At 46.1% G+C, this 19,264-nt stretch overlaps 2 protein-coding genes and 1 non-coding gene across 5 annotated transcripts in view; 2 read left to right on the top strand and 1 right to left on the bottom strand.

Annotated features, from left to right (window-relative positions):
- The window catches only part of LOC117870008 (zinc finger protein 420-like), a 48,147-nt gene extending 34,441 nt beyond the window's left edge, over window positions 1-13,706 (bottom strand). For both annotated transcript variants that reach the window (XM_034757157.1, XM_034757159.1), the window contains exon 1: window positions 13,574-13,706. The gene's annotated coding sequence lies outside the window, so the exon portion shown is untranslated. The remainder of the gene's footprint in view (window positions 1-13,573) is intronic.
- LOC117869996 (zinc finger protein 239-like) overlaps window positions 1-19,264 on the top strand; it is a 1,162,621-nt gene that overhangs the window by 785,105 nt on the left and 358,252 nt on the right. The window lies entirely within an intron of this gene.
- On the top strand, window positions 56-127 carry TRNAC-GCA. The gene has a single exon. It is a non-coding gene; the product is annotated as a tRNA-Cys (tRNA).

The raw sequence follows: 19,264 nt of genomic DNA, 5'->3' as shown, positions 1-19,264 counted from the left end.
AGGGTGTGTCCTTCCCAATCCTCAAAATGACTGGCTCCAATATGCTCTTATCAGAGGGAGTATAGCTCAGTGGTAGAGCATTTGACTGCAGATCAAGAGGTCCCTGGTTCAAATCCAGGTGCTCCCTTAGGAGCTGTTTTTTATTTTTAATATAAATATATTTGCATATCCATCTCCAGTATGCTCAGCAGTTCCACTGAACGGGGGGGCAGGGCTTGTATAATGTCCACAAACCTAGCGAACCTGTCCGTCAGTTGAAATCAGATCCAATCCTCCAAGTGTGACACACTGTACCCCAAGTAACACCCTGAACCCCCATATTCACCACTGTTCTACGGTTAGGATAGGTTTTGTACAAAGTATGCCTTGTGAGGTATCATTTGAAAACTCATAATCTACTGAAGATCATTTTCCTGTTAAAACGTGTGCACCAGCATTGTCTGTGAAGCTATGAGATTTTACAATATGTTTGTTCCTGAAGTATGTTGTAATTCTGACTCCACAGTGTCAACAAAGGCCTGACCACAGGGGTTGGAAAACTATTAGCTACTGAAGTAACCAGTCACCGTCAGGGGGACTGTAAGCAACGGATTTGCATGTCATCCCCGAAGACGTCTCAAATATCATGTGCCCAGAAGGTGGGAACAGGGGCGGCAGGTTTGTAGAAATTTTGTTGGTGCCCAGAACCCCCCCCCCCGGGCTTGGGCAGGGGATTGGGGTGCAGGATGGGTGTGAGATTGGGCTCTGGGAGGGAGTCTGGGGTGCAGGCTTTGGGATGGAGTTTGGGGGCGGGAGGGGGTGTAGGTTCTGGGAGCGGGTGGGGAGGTGTGGCACTTACCTGTGGCTCTTAGACAGGGTGGGCTGGGGGTCTCCACGCCCTGCTACACTCTGGCACTGCCCCCGCAGCTTCCCATTGGCTGCACGGGCGCTTGGGTCAGGACACAGACCCACCCCACGCAGGGACTGCAGAGAGGGGCTGGCAGCCACGTGGAGTGAGCAGACGGGAAGCTGCTCAGCTCCGCTACACTGCTGGTGGTGAGTGGGGGTCCTGGACTGTTTTAAATAGCCCAGGGGACGCACGGAGCGGGGGTGCCCAGTGGGGCTGAAGGAGAGACCCGGCCTCAGACAGTGCTGGAGCCAGGCCCGTGGTGCCTGGGCAGTACCAGGAATAGAACTCACCACCCATGGGTGTGAACAAGACATTTACAATTCACCTGAAAGACACTTCGAATCGCCCGTACCCACCCAGGGGACTGTTTTGTCTACACGCCAGTGGGGAGGGGGGGAAGAGGGGGAGGGTATAAAATAAGAGAGAGTTACCTCTACATTACCTCCTCCCCCATCTCGACTCATGGCAACAAGATCATTTGAAAGACAATAGGAGCATCATTGAACTGGTTGCGGCTGGGGGCGGTGGTCCTAGCCAGATGGCTTTTCAGTTAGCATGAACTGCTGAAAGTTTTTGGGTGCGAGACCCTTTTTGCTTTCAAATCTTATTTATCTTGGTAAAGTTTAGGACTCAGACTGCGGTTTTATCTTTTTATTTTTTGTAACCAGGTCTAACTTTTAGGCCTTTATCACTTAGATTTGAAGTGAGTACATCTTTCCCCAGTTAATAAACTTGTTTGTATTGTTCTAGCTAAACCAGTGTGCTTTGGTTGAAGTGTGTGGGGAATCGCGACTCAGATTAACAGAGGCGGGGGCAGGATCATTTCCTTGGATAAAATGATGGACTATTAATGAGCTTGCTTTGGTCAGTAGGATGCTGGCCAGCGCAAGGCACACATTTCCAGGGTGCAACGCTGGGACTAAGAATTTGGGGGCGTCGCCCTTTCTATAAGTCATGAGTGGCTGGGAAAGCATTCACGTAACTCAGCTGGGAGTGACTTTGCATGCTTGTGGCTGTGTGAGCACAGCCTGGAGGGGTTTGTTGTTCACCAGCAAAGCAGTGGGCTGGAGCCCAAAATCACACAGTCCTTAGGAGAAGATCAAGGGGTGAGGGGAACCTAGCTGTTTCTACACAAGTGTTTAACAAGATGAGAAAGTGACATTAGAGAAATAAGACTGTGCAATTAACTATCCGGTACTACACTAACCCTGCAATTAGTTAGATGCAGACACACCCAGCTCTGTGGTTGGTAAAGTTACAGAGACTCTGCTGCTGATCATGAAATAGAAGCACATTGTCTTTAAACAGCTGCCCTTTCAGTGCCTCTGAACGTTACAAAAAACCATGATCTGGGTTAAAGGAAGGTTGCTATTTATTAGAGCCCCAATTGATATTGTGCACACAAAGAAAGGTTTGAATGTGTAAGAGTTTGGTAAAACTTGGCTATTTTATTTTTCTAACAGGCTCCTGCTCACCTCCAGCAGAGTTTTCAGTCACAGGCTGTGGCGACGTACTTTCCAAGTGTAACACAAACTAGCCCATTCCTCCCCGTATGCAGGTGCTGGTTCTGATTTAACAGCAGAAGCCGATCAGAGAGAACGACCTCATGTCGGGAGCTATGGGCAGCTGCCCTGCCAGCGCATCACGCACCTGGGAGGTGTTTCACAAAGCACAGCCCTTCCCCTCAGGAAAAGACACACTCCCTGCTGTCACCACCTCCCTTTGCTCTCCGTGGGGCTGTTTGCCTGAGGGACCTGGCTCTCTCTGGGAGGTCCATGGGGATTCTTAAAAGAGCCATTGGGGGGCAGGAGTTATCCCCTCTGGAAATCTCTTCTCTTCTTTCTCAGGGCCACCTGCTTAGCCCTGGCTTTGGGGTTGGCTTTAGCCTGGATCTCTCCTGACTTGGTTTTAGGTGGGATGTTGACCACTTCTGGGCTTGGCAGCTTAGACCTTTTGGGGGCTTTTCTCTGCCATTTTGGTCCCTGCTGCAGCCCCCACTTTCTTAGGGCTATTCCTGGCCCTGGGCATGGTGGCCTTTCTGGGGATCCTGGCAGCTCTGACCAGCTTCTTGGTGGCTATTTTCCTGCTCAGAGCCACTGGATTCTTTTCATGCCTTGTCCTGGGGTCCCAGATGCTGCTGGCTGAGTGTGAAGGAGCCAAGATTCTTATTAAAAGAAATATGACTCAATATCTTTTTCATACACTTTATTAAAATGAACTAATCCAATCAAGAATACACATTGAAGGCTAATCTAGTACAAACCCAACTCAACTAAATAAGGGTTAAACCATACAACTAGAAAGTTGAGCTCAAATCAGTCAATCAATGAATGAATTGCATTGGAATCAACCCATCCATTTGTCAAATCATCAGATTAATACAACAGAAAACCAACCCTTATAAATCTTAAAACAGAAATTCAAAGAGGTGGTGTGACACATGACTGGAAAGGGTTAAGCATCCTACAGGATAAATGACCCAAATTCAACCTTTAGGGGCATATTCATAGATTCATAGATTCTAGGACTGGAAGGGACCTCGAGAGGTCATCGAGTCCAGTCCCCTGCCTGCATGGCAGGACCAAATACTGTCTAGACCATCCCTGATAGACATTTATCTAACCTACTCTTAAATATCTCCAGAGATGGAGATTCCACAACCTCCCTAGGCAATTTATTCCAGTGTTTAACCACCCTGACAGTTAGGAACTTTTTCCTAATGTCCAACCTAGACCTCCCTTGCTGCAGTTTAAACCCATTGCTTCTGGTTCTATCCTTAGAGGCTAAGGTGAACAAGTTTTCTCCCTCCTCCTTATGGCACCCTTTTAAACACCTGAAAACTGCTATCATGTCCCCTCTCAGTCTTCTCTTTTCCAAACTAAACAAACCCAATTCTTTCAGCCTTCCTTCATAGGTCATGTTCTCAAGACCTTTAATCATTCTTGTTGCTCTTCTCTGGACCCTTTCCAATTTCTCCACATCTTTTTTAAAATGCGGTGCCCAGAACTGGACACTCCAGCTGAGGCCTAACCAGAGCAGAGTAGAGCAGAAGAATGACTTCTCGTGTCTTGCTCACAACACACCTGTTAATACATCCCAGAATCATGTTTGCTTTCTTTGCAACAGCATCACACTGTTGACTCATATTTAGCTTGTGGTCCACTATAACCCCTAGATCCCTTTCTGCCGTACTCCTTCCTAGACAGTCTCTTCCCATTCTGTATGTGTGACACTGATTTTTCCTTCCTAAGTGGAGCACTTTGCATTTGTCTTTGTTAAACTTCATTCTGTTTAACTCAGACCATTTCTCCAATTTGTCCAGAATATTGGTAGGTAGTGTTTTTGTGTGTGTTTACATATATATTCTTAGAGGTTAGAGTTCCTGTCTATGCTGTATTCTGCTAATTCAGAGATCGAAAGGAGATCTTAACATTTAAATGATCTGTAAATATCGTGATATCACCTCACTGATCTCTTTGACATATATAGCAAATCACCTGTGAATGGTGGAAAACAGGCAATTGCCTTCTGTTAATCCGTGTAGCTAAGTACCGGTGATGCTTCGAAAACAGGTCTACTTCAAAGTCTTGATGATTGCCTATTGTTCGCCTAAGGACTCCAAGCTGTCAGGAGAAGGCCTGGAACAGTATAAAAGTCTCTTGGGTCCTGTTCCTTTTTATCTCGGATCTGCTTAATGGTTTATGCAGGAGAAGCTTAAGTCGTAAGACTGAGATCTCCAGTCCCACCTGCATATGAACATTGGATTGAATCTACGGACTAATTCTAAGAGCTCTTTGCAACTCCAAAGCTCCCCATCTCTACTATGAAACTGATCTCAGAACTGTACTCGTGTCTGTATCTACACTGATCTTTTAACCGATACTCGCTCTTTTATTTTTTAATAAATTTGAGTTTAGTTAGTAAGAATTGGCTGTCAGCGTGTATTTGGGTAAGAGCCGAAATATTCATTTACTTGGGAGGTAATGTGTCCGATCCTTTGGAACTGGTAGAACTTTCTTAAATGATGAATAAGATTTTCAGTCATCCTCATCATATTTGACTTGGGTGTCTGGTGGAGGCCTAAGGCTGGGTTGCTTTAAGGGAACTGTGTTGTTGGCTTCTGGGTAACCAGTGACGTATTATGGAAGCTGTTTTGTGCTGGCTTGGTAAATCTAAGTATTGGAATAGCCACCAGTTTTGGTGACTGTCTGCCCCATTCTTTGGCATTTGCCCCAATTGTGTGGCCTCAGCGTGGCTCCCCCGGGACCCCGGTCACAGGTGATTGTGCATTTATTTATCCTACCCAACCAGAGAACATCACCCAGGCAGTCCAGTCCAGACTTAGCCAATTGAATATTTCAATACCGAAACCAAATTAGTGCTTACATCTAAGCCGCCACCTCAAAGCCATGTAAAGCTTCCTCCTTAGCTTTCGTATTATGTGGCTAATCCTTCTTCTCACTCTTTCTCTCTCGGAGCCCCCCACCCCTCACAGACCTGGCTGAGACTTTAATAAGTGGAGGTTTAAACAGCTCTCACTGAACAATTCATATCTGACAGCTTCGCTTTTTCTAACGCTTTCGCAGCTCAGGAACATTCCGGGATTTCAGAGGGCAGTCTTAAGGCTATTTAGATTTGGGGAACTATCTTTGTAGCATCTTCCCCATGTGGATTTTACTGGTGCTCATAGAAAAACGTACGGACTGAGCCACACTGTTACACTCTAATGCAATAGAAAGGCTGGAATGTCTTCCAGCAAATAAAAACAAAAGACAAAAAATAGAAAAAGGAAAAGTACATTACCAGAATGTCCAAGCAGTGGAGTAGAGGTGTAGCTGCAGTGAAGGAACCAGGCAATGGCATAGCTGGACCAGCACGCCAAGCTAGTGTGCTTGTTTTTTTTTTTTAAGGTACAGGAACACTGGTCAAGGCCGTCATAGCCAGTTGATGATGTGACTTCCTTCCCCAGAGGGGATCAGTCTTGGGGTCATGGTACATCAGTCTCTGTTAGCCAGATCATTGACCTCAAAGGTGAAGGACTTCCACCTTTATCTTGATCTTTACAATTGATGATTCCCGCTTACCCCACTTTACAGTGATTCCCTGAGGTCTCCAGGCAAATCAGGTGTGAAAACTCCTTGGGAACAGATAATGTGTCCTGAGCCAGTTGAAACGAGGAACACTATGGGCCAAAGTCCCTTTGGTAAAGTCTCACTTCACCTAGGAGTTTTCTTAAAGTATTCATTGTAGCAAACCACAAGCAGCATGGATGTGAGGACCCCAAAGATATCAAAAATGAAAAACAAAAGTTCTGAAGAGGTTTCCACAGCCTAGTCTGAGGGTTAAATGGACGTGCTCTAATAGCTGGCCTCCTCAAACTGAAAAGGGCCTTGGCACCCATGAAAAGACAAAATAAAACAAAACTTAAACACAAAAGCTGCTATCTTGTACACATCACTATTTTAAATTAAGACACCTCCTGACGGATGGGACATCATCTTTGGTTTGCAAACAAGAGAACCCGGGAACACAGCGGCTGTTACAGTATAACTGGGTAAAAGGTTACACAACATGTCTCCTTATATAATTTTTTCCTGCACAGAAACATTACGTTAAAAGCTTATCAAAAAATTCCAATTGAAATAGAAATAATGAAAGTCTATACTAGGTCTTTATTTTGATATGCACTATTTCTCCTACATACTACCATACACCAAACCCTTTTGAGTGAGGTTTTACTTTAGAACTCCTTAATGCAAAGAGGGTAAATTACATCAACTAAACTTTCCACGATTAGTATCAGAGGGGTAGCCGTGTTCGTCTGGATTTGTAAAACACAACAAAGAGTCCTGTGGCACCTTATAGATTAACAGATGTATTGGAGCATAACCTTTCGTGGATGAATACCCACTTCGCTAGACGCATGTAGTGGAAATTTCCAGAGGCAGGTATAAATATGCAGGCAAGAATCAGTCTAGAGATAACAAGGTTAGTTCAATCAGGGAGGATGAGGCCCTCTTCTAGCAGTTGAGATGTGAACACCAAGAGAGGAGAAACTGCTTTTGTAGTTAGCTAGCCATTCACAGTCTTTGTTTAATCCTGAGCTGATGGTGTCAAATTTGCAAATGAACTGAAGTTCAGCAGTTTCTCTTTGAAGTCTGGTCGTGAAGTTTTTTTGCTGCAGGATGGCTACCTTTAAATCTGCTATTGTGTGGCCAGGGAGGTTGATGTGTTCTCCTACAGGTTTTTGTATATTGCCATTCCTAATATCTGACTTGTGTCCATTTATCCTTTTACATAGGAATTGTCCAGTTTGGCCGATGTACATAGCAGAGGGGCATTGCTGGCATATATTACATTGGTGGATGTGCAGGTGAATGAACCAGTGATGTTGTGGCTGATCTGGTTAGGTCCTGTGATAGTGTCACTGGTGTAAATATGTGGGCAGAGTTGGCACCAAGGTTTGTTGCATGGATTGGTTCCTGAGTTAGAGTTACTATGGTGTGGTGTGTGGTTACTGGTGAGAATATGCTTAAGGTTGGCGGGTTTTCTGTGGGCGAGGACTGGCCTGCCTCCCAAGGCCTGTGAAAGTGAGGGATCGTTGTCCAGGATGGGTTGTAGATCACTGATAATACGTTGGAGAGGTTTAAGCTGAGGACTGTAGGGGATGGCCAGTGGAGTTCTGTTGGTTTCTTTCTTGGCTTGTCTTGCAGCAGGAGTCTTCTGGGTACATGTCTGGCTCTGTTGATTTGTTTCCTTATTTCCTCGTGTGGGTATCATAGTTTTGAGAATGCTTGGTGAAGAGACAGTGTTGGTCTCTGTCTGAGAGATTGAAGCAAATGCGGTTGTACCTTAGCGCTTGGCTTTAGATGATGGATCGTATGGTGTGTCAGATGGAAGCTGGAGGCATGAAGGTAGGCATAGCGGTCAGTGGGTTTTCATGGTGTTAACGTGACCGTCACTTATTTGTACCATGGTGTCTAGGAAGTGGACCTCCCGTGTAGATTGGTCCAGGCTGAGGTTGATGGTGGGGTGGAAGCTGTTGAAATCGTGGTGGAATTCTTCCAGAGTCTCCTTCCCATGGGTCCAGATCATGAAGATGTCATCTATGTAGTGTAGGTAGAGAAGGGGCGTAAGTGGACGAGAGCTGAGGAAGCGTTGTTCCAGGTCAGCCATAAAAATGTAGGCTTATTGTGGGGCCATGCGGGTGCCCATAGCGGTGCCACTGGTCTGGAGGTATATATTGTCACCAAATTTGAAATAATTGTGGTGAGGATAAAGTCACAGAGCTCAGCGACCAGTTGTGCTGTGGTATCATCGGGGATACTGTTCCTGACAGCTTGTATTCCATCTGTGTGTGGGATGTTTGTGTAGAGAGCCTCCACATCCATGGTGGCTAGGATGGTGTTTTCTGGAAAACTACAAAAGGAGTTTCTCCTCCCTTGGTGTTCACACCTCAACTGCTAGCAGAGGGCCTCATCCTCCCTGATTGAACTAACTTCGTTATCTCTAGACTGATTCTTGCCTACATATTTATACCTGTCTCTGGAAATTTCCACTACATGCGTCTGACGAAGTGGGTATTCACCCAGGAAAGCTTATGCTCCAATACATCTGTTAGTCTATAAGGTGCCACAGGACTCTTTGTTGCTTTTTACAGGATTAGTCACCTTTCATATACTACTCGGGGTGAGGCAGGGGACAGAAATATAAGAATGGCCATGTTGGGTTAGACCAATGGTTCATCTAGCCCAGTATCCTGGCTTCTGACAGTGGCCAATGCCTGATGCTTCAGGGGGAATGAACAGGTCAATTAGCGAGTGATCCATCCCATGTCATTCATTCCTAGCATCTGGCAGTCAGAGGCTTAGCTATCTTGGCTAGACAACATGGAACTGCTTCTTCTCCAACAAGACAGCCAGACTGGGATCCATAGGGAAGGACTGTCCTCTGAAGGCATCAACCGTTTCTTTCTTTAGCTCATAAAACTTTGGATCCAAATGGTAAAGGACAACTCCCCCATATCTTACCACAGCATCGTTTGAACCATAATCACTGCCACTGAACCAGGAGGTAGTGTTCTAAACATAAATAGTTTACCTGAGCCTAAGGTTACCCTAGTTTCCATCTCTGGGGTAAAAATCAAACACTGGATGCCTATTATTTCTACTTGAGCTCTAGTCTAATTCTGGCCATGGTCAGGGTAACTTTACTTCTCTGGAGTAGAATCCTTTACCACATCACAGAAAATCTCAGTAGTCAGAGTGAGGAATCACTTCCCCAAACAAGCATGCCCAGTTTATTTATTTAATCTGGTGGCACAGATATGGGCCTGGTTCACAAGCCATGTAAGTTACCAAAGGTGGGGTATCTATTAAAAATAGATCTACTGCTGCAGCTCTTTCACACTCACAACGGATTTTATTTTATACACATTTGCAGCATCTACAAGGTGTAAACTCAGCAAAAATGCCACTTCAATTTTCTTCATCTCTGCATAGGTAGGAACTGTGTTCTGAAATAATAGGCAATGTGCACTTGATTAGGAAAGAGAAATCTTCAGAAGTAACCTCCTGGTAGGCCTGGGCCATAACTGCCTTGTGACCCAAATACATGGACATTTTGCTTAGTTCCAAGTCACTTACTGTGGAATATTGTCCTTGAATCATCTGAGATAATATTGATCCAAATTATATGATCACAGTGTTCAATTCCATTACTTAGTGTAAACGTGCGAGACTCACCCCTGCGGCACCTCCTGCTGGTCATCTCAGGGAATTAGTTCTCCAGCCGTCGGAGTGCCCTCTGCAGGCTGGTGTCCTGCTGCCTCAGGCCCCCATGTCCCTCCCAGGGCCCAGTGCCCTTTTACCTGGGGGCTGCCCCCTAGCAATACCCCCACCAGCCTCTATGGGTCTCCACTCTCTGGGAAACCCCCAACCCTCTAATCCCCACCTCAGCTCAGTCATGAGCTACTGCCAGTCAGTCACCATCTGGCCCCTGCTCCCTGGGGCAGACTGCAGTGTAAAAGCCACTCATCTCAGGCAAGGGGGTTTGGACCTGCTGCTTTCCTCTGCCACCCAGTACCTCTATGAGCCTAGGACCAGGCCCTGCAGCCTGGGGAGTTGCCAGCCTGGAACTCCCCTGCTCCTCTGGCCTTTCCCCAGCCCTGCTTCACTCAGTACCCTTTAGGACTCAGGCAACTAGGTCCATCTCCCTTCTCAGCTAGAGGGAGACTCTGTCAGCGCCTGGCTCACTGGCCTTTTTATACAGGCCAGCTGTGGCCTGATTGGGGCGTGGCCACAGCTGTGGCCTGATTGGGGCGTGGCCACAGCTGTGGCCTGATTGGGGCGTGGCCACAGCTGTGGCCTGATTGGGGCGTGGCCACAGCTGTGGCTGTTTCCCCAATCAGCCGAGGCTTGCTGCTTTCCTAGCAGCAGCCCTCTCGCAGTCTCAGCCCTCTCCCAGGGCTGATTTCAAGCCCTTCAGGGTGACCACCCCGCTACACTTAGTTAGATGTACAATTTAAAAATGCTACTGTTTCTCTGGTAGCTTTGAGTATTTGTTCCAATAGCTTTGAGTATTTGTTCCTGATGACTGAACTGCTCTTGAACTTCCTCCATGTCATAACGGAGGCGTGGAAAAAAGACATGCACAAAAATAAATTATTGTTTTAGTAAATGGTCATTTGTCTCAAACTCCACCAAAAAACTGAACTTCATCTTATCATAAAAAACTAATATCCAGTTATGTTATCAAATCCCCTCAGGAAAGAGAGAAAAACCCACAGCACACAAGCGAATAAGACAGTTTCAGTATCATACAATGATATGATGATGCCAAATTAGAACAGATTTTCCGATTGCGCTGTCCTCTGGTCCATTCAAACCTTCTTCACTCAGCACCTCCTCATTACAATTCAGTCATGTTAGTTACAAAGGTTTTAGCATCATCATAATGGGGAAAATCAGCCAACCTTCCCATCTGGAAACAATCCCAGCTCAGCTGGAAAAATCCTAAAACCAACTTTGCCAATAGATAGGAACAGGGATTAAAGCACAGAAAGGTTAATCTGTTTGGGATCCTCTCAAATTCCCGCTCTAGGCCTGTGACACTCATTTCCAGCCCCAACGAGTCTGATTTAGGATCAAAGCCTGATACCTAAGCACAGAGAGCTGAGAACACTGCTTCATGTGACACTTTGGGAGCTGGAGGGATAGAACATGGGGAGGAGACGCTATTGTGGCTCACTCAGAAGCCAATGCTGTTGGAGTGGCGGGAGATTCATGATGGTGATTGGAAAGGAATCCCTCGGACTCACACCATCTCCTCTGGATATCACAGACGCTGAAATGATCCTTTTTTTCTACCTTTCCTCCTGTCTTTTTGTTGCATCTCACTATATTCTAAATCAGAAAACTGGTAGAAAAACTACCAGCTATTCAGCACAACCACAAACAATGTCAGAACAAGTGGGAATGAGAGTCTCGTCCCAACCAGGAAATCTGATGACTAACATTCACTTTGCAATGTGATGCTCAGGGTTTATCCAGACTAGGAAGAGTGATGAAGATCAGGTCAGCACAAGAGGAAAGCTAACCACACCAGTGCACCTGGGTTATGTCTACCCTGAAAAGATAGTTGTGTTTTTACACCCAGATAGCTGATTTGAGCAATTTAGGCCATGTCTACATTAGAGACCTTACAGCGGCACAGCTATAGTGATGCAGCCGCACTGGTGTTAAATCTCTTGTGAAGTCGCTCTGTGCTGGAGGGAGAGAGCTCTCCTGTCAACATAATTAAACTACCCACAACGAGCAGCGGTAGCTATGTCGGCAGGAGAAGCTCTCCCACCGACATAGCGCTGTGCACACTGCCAATTATGCCGGCAAAACTTATGTTACTCGGGGTGTGTGTGTTTTTTTCACACCCCTGAGCGACATAAGTTTTGCCGACATAAGTGATGGTGTAGACATAGCCTAACTCAAAGTACAGTTCTGGTGGAGACAAGTTTTTATCTCACTGTAGCTAGATGAGGTCAACCCTCTCTCTCCCAATTCGGACTGATGGACATTTCTGTCAAGAGGGACACACACTCCCATAACTCATAAGACAAAGGAGTTGATAGAAAGGATCGCAGGATTCACCCCAAAGTAAGGTGAGCTGCAAAAGACAGAAGGTGGCAACTCATCCGAGGGGAGCTGAGAGACTGCAGTAAAGGAAATGGTGCAATCAACCTTAAAGACCACTATGTGGGAGTTAGCCAATGTGTTACAAAAACAAAACAAAACAAAACAAAACCACCAAAAAAAAAAAAGAAACAAAAAATCTTTGGGCAGCCCTACTGAATACAAGTATAGTGTTACTCTCCTGTGTGGATTCTCTGATGTGTGATAATCCGTGAATTATGACTGAAGCCTTTCCCACACTCAGGGCACGACTAGGTCTACACTCCTGTGTGTATTTTTTGATGTGGGACAAGCTCTGAGCTCCGACTGAAGCTTTTCCCACACTCAGAGCAGCTATAGGCTGTCTCCTCTGTGTGGATTCTGTGATGTGCGGCAAGGGTTGAGTACCGATTGAAGCTTTTCCCACACTTACAGCAAGTGTAGGGTCTTTCTCCTGTGTGGATTCTCCTATGTCTGATAAGGTCTGAGCTCTGACGGAAGCTTTTCCCACACTCAGGGCAGCTGTAGGGTTTCTCCCCTGTGTGGATTTTGAGATGTACGGCAAGGTTTGATCTCTGATAGAAGCTTTTCCCACACTCAGAGCAGCTATAGGGTGTCTCCCCTGTGTGGATTCTGTGATGTGAGGCAAGGCTTGAGTGCCGATGGAAGCTTTTCCCACACTCACAGCAAGTGTAGGGTCTTTCTCCTGTGTGGATTCTCCTATGTAACATAAGCTCTGACCTCCGACTGAAGCTTTTCCCGCACTCAGAGCACGTGTAGGGTTTCTCCCCTGTGTGGATTCTCAGATGTCTGATAAGGTTTGATCTCCGATTGAAGCTTTTCCCACACTCAGGACATGTGTAGGGTTTCTCTCCCATGTGAATTCTGTGATGAATGATGTAGGGTGTTCCCCCTGTGTTGATTCTCTCATGTCGAATAAGGTCTGAGCCTCTACTGAACTTTTTCCCTGGTCTGTGCTGACTCTCACGGTAGTTTGTCTGTGCACAACTCCAGGAAACTTTCCCTTTGGATCTTTCTGAGAACGTCCCATGTGCTTCTACTTGCTCAGCATCGTCTTGTTGAGGATTTTCCACCTCATTCACCATCCCATCACCTGCTAGGATAGGGAGAGAAACCGGACACAGGTCACTCCCTTTTCCAGAGAAAAAGGGAACCTCAGAGAGAGGAATGGAAGAAAGGGGGGAACAAATGAAAGTGAGTGATGGAGAGATCAAACAAAGAAAGAGCTGAATCTCCCCAAAACCTTTCCCCAGAGGAGAGAGACGAGGGGATCAATTCTGGGTCTAAATCTCAACCAAACACTCAGGGAGAAAGCAGAGTGGGGAGGGAGCTACTGTCAGTCAGGACAGGTAGGAAGCCGTAAATGAAGTCTGCCATGAGGATGCCACACCTCCTGAGAACAATCCTGAACTCAGAGAGCTCACAAGGGCTTCGTAGGAATCCCAAATATTTCCCTAATTCAGGGACAGATTTTGAGTTGGTTCAACTGATTCCTCACCTGTGCAGGTATCTCTCAGGGTCTCTCTTTCCTCAGAGTCCTGGAGGTCTGGGACCCATGGCTCCTCCCCTCGTTCCAGCCAGGAGATCACATCAGGTTTGGAAACTGGAAACCGTGCACAAGTGACAGAAAACGAGTGAGATCAACTGAATTTGTGGCATACTTGTGTCACATTCTGGGGGTGCAATCCAGACCCCCAAAAGGTTGTGTCACCACCTGCCCTGTAATCCTGGGTTCCTCACAATGCTTTGCTGTTGTAGCTGCTAACCTGGGCCGCTGAGAAACAGCCTACCAGCGTGCAGGTCACACCCTGAGTGTTTGTGTAAGGCTACAGCCCTGGCCCAGCACCCTGTCAGCAACGTTCCAGTCCCACTCTGGCGTCCACCGGCCTGGGTTACGATGTGCAGGGTGGCCCCAACACACTCCCCGGCCCAAATTTCTCCCTAAACATGTGTTCTGCACTGACCAGCCCTCTCCTGGACAGTTCACATATGAGAGGTCTGTTGCCCCTCAAGGGACCAATATTCAAGAATTTGCTACTTTAACTGGAGTTAGCAAACACAACACTGGATTCGTTTTGATTACAAATAAAACAAGTGTATTTCACTACAAAGAGAGAGATTTGAAGTGAGTACAAGCATAAAGTATTAAAAGTCAGAAATGGTTACAAGAGAAATAAAGATAAAATGTTTTCTAAAACTTAACAAGCACAACTTCGTTCAAGGTAAAATCCTTAGGATGTGTTCCCAGGGTTGATCAAATTATCAGGTCAGGATCTCCACCAATGTCAAAGGGCTGGTTCCTTTGTCTTCCCCCCCCCCGCCACTTTGACCTAAGAAGTGCCTTGGGGTGTTTGCCCCTCACTTTTATAGTCCAGTCACCCTTTGAAGTGGATTCTACTCAGGATTGCCCCTCAAAGCAAAGTTTATACAAACAGCAAAGAAGGTGACGTGGACTCTAGCGGTGAAGGTGGAGCCAGGCTCATTCTTCTCCTCTGCGTATGCTGAAATGCAGATTTGCCTTTGCTCCTGCCATTTCCTCCTCTTGCTGTCTCAAAGACCCTATTACTTATATGCAAACTGAGGTAAGCACACAGTCCGTTGTTTAGGTTAGACTGGGTTAACAACTTTTGCCTAGTCATGGCTGTGTGGGTTTGAACATCTACTATTATCATACAAGGGGAATTCATAACTTTGTATACAATGTTGTTACAAACATTTTACTGAATAATTGACCAGTAAGTTATTGGTTTTCAAGTGATACCTCACAAGGCATATTTTGTACAACGGCTATTACAGTGATGCGTAGGGTGTGATTACAGGGGTGCTTTCAGTCACATCTTGTCACAAAGAAGATTCCATTTAACCCCACCTTATTTTTAAGGGGTAACATCCCCAGGCCAGCTTCCTTTGCTCAAAGCAGCAGGATAGTGAGTATTATCAATCATGTTTGTTGGGATGGTGCTGAATTATTATGAATGACTGTGATTGATATGAATGTAGTAAGGCTTGATAGGTCTGAATTTGCTAAAGGATTCTGGGAGCAGGGTTCTCTTAGCATCAGATGGGATGCTGAAATTGCACTTGAATGCTGACACAACTATGGATTATGTGTGCGCGCGCGCGCTGGAACTTTTGTCATAGTCAGTTGATGGCCAGCTCACTAAGTAAATGGGCAGAAAACACTTGAACGGTGAGCTTGGTACTAACTGATCTGGGTCAAGATGACCCTTTAGGATGGCACCACCCTAACAGCTCAAGGGAATGCTTGATGAGAAAGTATAGACCAACTGATCTTTGGTCTCTGTTCCTCTTTAGCCCTCTTCCAAAAATATTAATTAGGAAAACAAGTAATGACATGCCCACAGGGCACATTTCGGGGTCATGCGACTCCTTTGAGAGCCAGGGGTGTAAGTACTAAGAATATCATAGGTATAGTAGCAGTTCCCAATTAATAGCTGAAGAGGCCTGTGATGCTGTAGAATGGTCAGGGTAGCCAAAACCTTGCTAGGAGGGACTTTTATGGGACTTTTGGACCAGAGGGTCTCCGGGTAGCCAAGACCCTGCTTCGGGGGACATTCAACAGACCAAGTGCCTGGGAAGAGAAGAAAAGACGTCTCCATCGAGGACTGGTAGCTATACCTGCTTTGTTTGCCAACCAGGATACTGTGTAGGGCTGTGATGGGGAGTGGGAGTAGCTCCCTTTCATGGACACCCAGCCAGCTAGCTATAAAGTCCCCGTGGTGGCTGTTCTCTGCTTGCTTTACCTGTAAAGGGTTAAAAAAGCCCTCAGGTAAAAGGAAAGGAGCGGGCACCTGACCACAAGAGCCAATGGGAGGGCTAGAACTTTTTAAAATTGGGAAAAAAACTTCCCTTTGGCTGTTGTTGTTCTCCGGAGAGAGGGGACAGAACAGGACAGGGCTGGAGCTATGCTGTGAAAAGCTTTAAAACCAGGTATGAAAAAGCATCAAGTCATACCTCAACCCTACTTATCTAAAACCCCAAATATGTAAGTAAATCAGGGAATGTCTAGGAAGACACGATTAGGGTTATTTCTTATTGGCTTGTGGACTCCACTGTGCTAACCCCAGGTGCTTTTGTTTTGCTCGTAACCTTTAAGTTGAACCTCAAGAGAGCTGTCTTGTTATTGGTCCATTATTAGATGGAAAGGGCAGAATTATCAATTATTATAATAATAATAATACAGAAGAAGTAAAAATGTTCAGTGACTATTTCTCTCCTGGATTTGGTGAAAACAAGCAAATTATGTTGTGGTATGTTTATAACAACAACTACACTTTTCATTAAAATCATAACTCATGAGGATGTTAAATAGAAGCTCCTAACATCAGACGTTTTTTAAATCAGCAGTTCCAGATATCTTCCATTCAAGAGTTTTAAAAAAGCAGGCCGAGGAGCTCTCTGGACCATTAATGCTGTTTTTCAGGAGCTCTTGGAACACTGCGGAAACTCCAGAAGACTGGAAGAAAGCTAAAGTTGCCCCAATATTTAAAAAAAGGGTAAAAGGGATGACCAAGATAATAGCCCTCACATTGAACCTGGGCAAGATAATGCGGGGAGGGGTATTAATAAAGAATTAAAAGAGGGTAATATAATTCATTCCAATCAACATACATTTAGGGAAAACAAACCCTCACAAACTAATTGGATTTTTTTTTTAAGGAGATCAGAAGTTTGGTTGATAAAGGAATAGCGTTAATGTAATATACTTTGATTTCTTTAACGTATTTGACTTGGTACATGATACTTAAACAACTACATCAATACAAAATTAACATGACATACATGAACTAGATTTAAAACCAGCTCATACATTTCAAAGTGTAACTCTAAATGGTCACGTGGGTACGTTTCTATTGGGGTTCCACAGGGATCGGTTATTGGCCCTCTGCTATTTAACTTGCTTATCAATGACTTGGAAGAGAACATAATATCACTGATGAAGTTTGCAGATGACACAAAGTTTGGAGAGTGGTAAATAATGAAGTGTGTCAGTTGGTTCGAGCTGCAGCACTGGGAGTCTGGGAAGTTTTTTCAGCCCTGGCCAGGGGGTTATTTCCTGTTCCACAAATAGGGGAAAGTTCCACGCCCAAACCCCAGGAGGCTGCTCCTTCAATGTGGTGCCTAATCTAAACTCGTTTGTCCCCTCCTCTTCCCCACCCTGGGTATTTCCTGCCCTCTCTCACTTCCAGCAGCTCCCACCTTTCTGTACATTTACTGCCCATCTCCCTCCAGCCAGAACCCACCAGCAGCTCTGTGATAATCCCATACCTCAGCTAACTCTGCTGCAGCCATTGCCTTTCCCGTGGAAGAGTGGGACGATCTGGAGCAAAACATGGACGTTATTCTGTAGCCTGTCGGGGTGAAAAGAGCAATTGGAGAGATTTCAGAAGAGGCGTTTGCCCATTTCACACACCAGTCTTTTCCCTCTGGAAACTGACATTCTAGGCTCTGCCACACTGGAAAACAGTGACTTTATCAGAGGAAGGTCTTCCCACCAGGATTAAACCCTCCTGGGCCTGGTCTACAAAGACCTGGTCTACACTAGGTCAGCGTAAGCTGCATTGCATTGACTTAGTTGCACGTGTATCTGCACTTAAATTTGTCTCCCACCAATGTAAACTGTCCATTATGCCAACACAGTAACACCACCTCCCCAAGCAACGCTGAGCCATGGTCAATGTACTGAGGTCAACACAGTGCCAGTGTAAACACTGCGTTACCCTAACAGTTCTCCAGCAGCTCATAGACTCATAGACTTTAAGGTCAGAAGGGACCATTAGGATCATCTAGTCTGACTTCCTGCACAATGCAGGCCACAGAATCTCACCCACCCACTCCTGTAACAAACCCCTAACCTACTATGCCTGAGTTATTGAAGTCCTCAAATCGTGGTTTAAAGACCTCAAGGTGCAGAGAATCCTCCAGCAAGTGACCCGTGCCCCACGCTGCAGAGGAAGGCGAAAAACCTCCAGGGCCTCTGCCAATCTGCCCTGGAAGAAAATTCCTTCCCGACCCCAAATATGGCGATCAGTTAAACCCTGAGCATGTGGGCAAGACTCACCAGCCAGCACCCAGGAAAGAATTCTCTGTAGTAACTCAGATCCTACCCCATCTAACATCCCATCAAAGGCCATTGGGCATATTTACCTGCTAATAAATCAAAGATCAATTAATTGCCATCCCCTCCATAAACTTATCAAGCTTGGTCTTGAAGCCAGATATGTCTTTTGCTATCCCAGAATGGCTCAGGGCAACAATTTCCCATCTATAAACAATGAGAAACTGCTGCAGATAAAATGGGTGGGAAAACACCCCAAAGCTGAGGAGATTTTAAATTGACACTGGACAACTAGAGAGAAAATGGGGAAAAATCTGAGGAGAAAAGAGAATTAGTCAATAATTTGAGAGAAAATAGGGAATTTACATGGATTTCCTATTCACATTTGATAGTTAGAGAAAAGGGGCACAACTGAGGACATTTTTGCAAATTTTAGAGGTGGGAGGGGAAAGCAGAGACTTCACCCCGCCCCCTCAATCCCTGTCCTGTTGAGAGATGGTGAAATCTGCCATGTCACACTGTCTCTCTCCTCCCTCCATCTCTGTCTTTCCCACTATCCTTTCCTGACATCTCCACCCTCCAGACACACAAAGGGCAAATCCCATCAGGGCCCAGTCTCTTCCCCTCCTGAATCCCCCAGTTTGCTCCCTGGGCAGATCCTGGCAGGAGCTGAGGGCAGTTGCTTCACTGCTGTACAGGCAGCTCCCAGCCCTCCCTCAGGGACATTCACAACCAGGGAGCACATTCACAGGGGCTGTGAAATCTGAGGCTCCTAGGACATTTGTGCAGAGTCACTTCCCTGCCCAACCCCAGCACTTTCCCTGAGGTCTCTGCCTCAGTGGTTGGTGTTGGCAGAGCCCGGGGCGACGGTAGGGGGCTAGTTCCAGCCACTGGAGAAAGTCTCTCCCCTTGGCTGGGCACCAAAGGAGCTTTAACGAAGGTCTCTCCATGGCACAGACCCTGCTGGGGCAGAGGAGCTGCTCGGCCCAGCGTTCCCAGATCACACTGGAGGCAGCAGCGTGTGACCCAAGAAACTCAAACCCGACACCCTGAGTGGAAAGTGAGAGAGAGCAGCCTCCCCTCCGTCAGCAACAGCCAGCGCCCCGTTAC

The sequence above is a fragment of the Trachemys scripta genome, chromosome 25 (genome assembly GCF_013100865.1).
Source record: "Trachemys scripta elegans isolate TJP31775 chromosome 25, CAS_Tse_1.0, whole genome shotgun sequence".
In the NCBI taxonomy this organism is placed as follows: Eukaryota; Metazoa; Chordata; order Testudines; family Emydidae; genus Trachemys; species Trachemys scripta.
The sequence above is the reverse complement of the archived record's forward strand: the minus strand, read 5'-3'. Positions and strand labels throughout refer to the sequence as shown.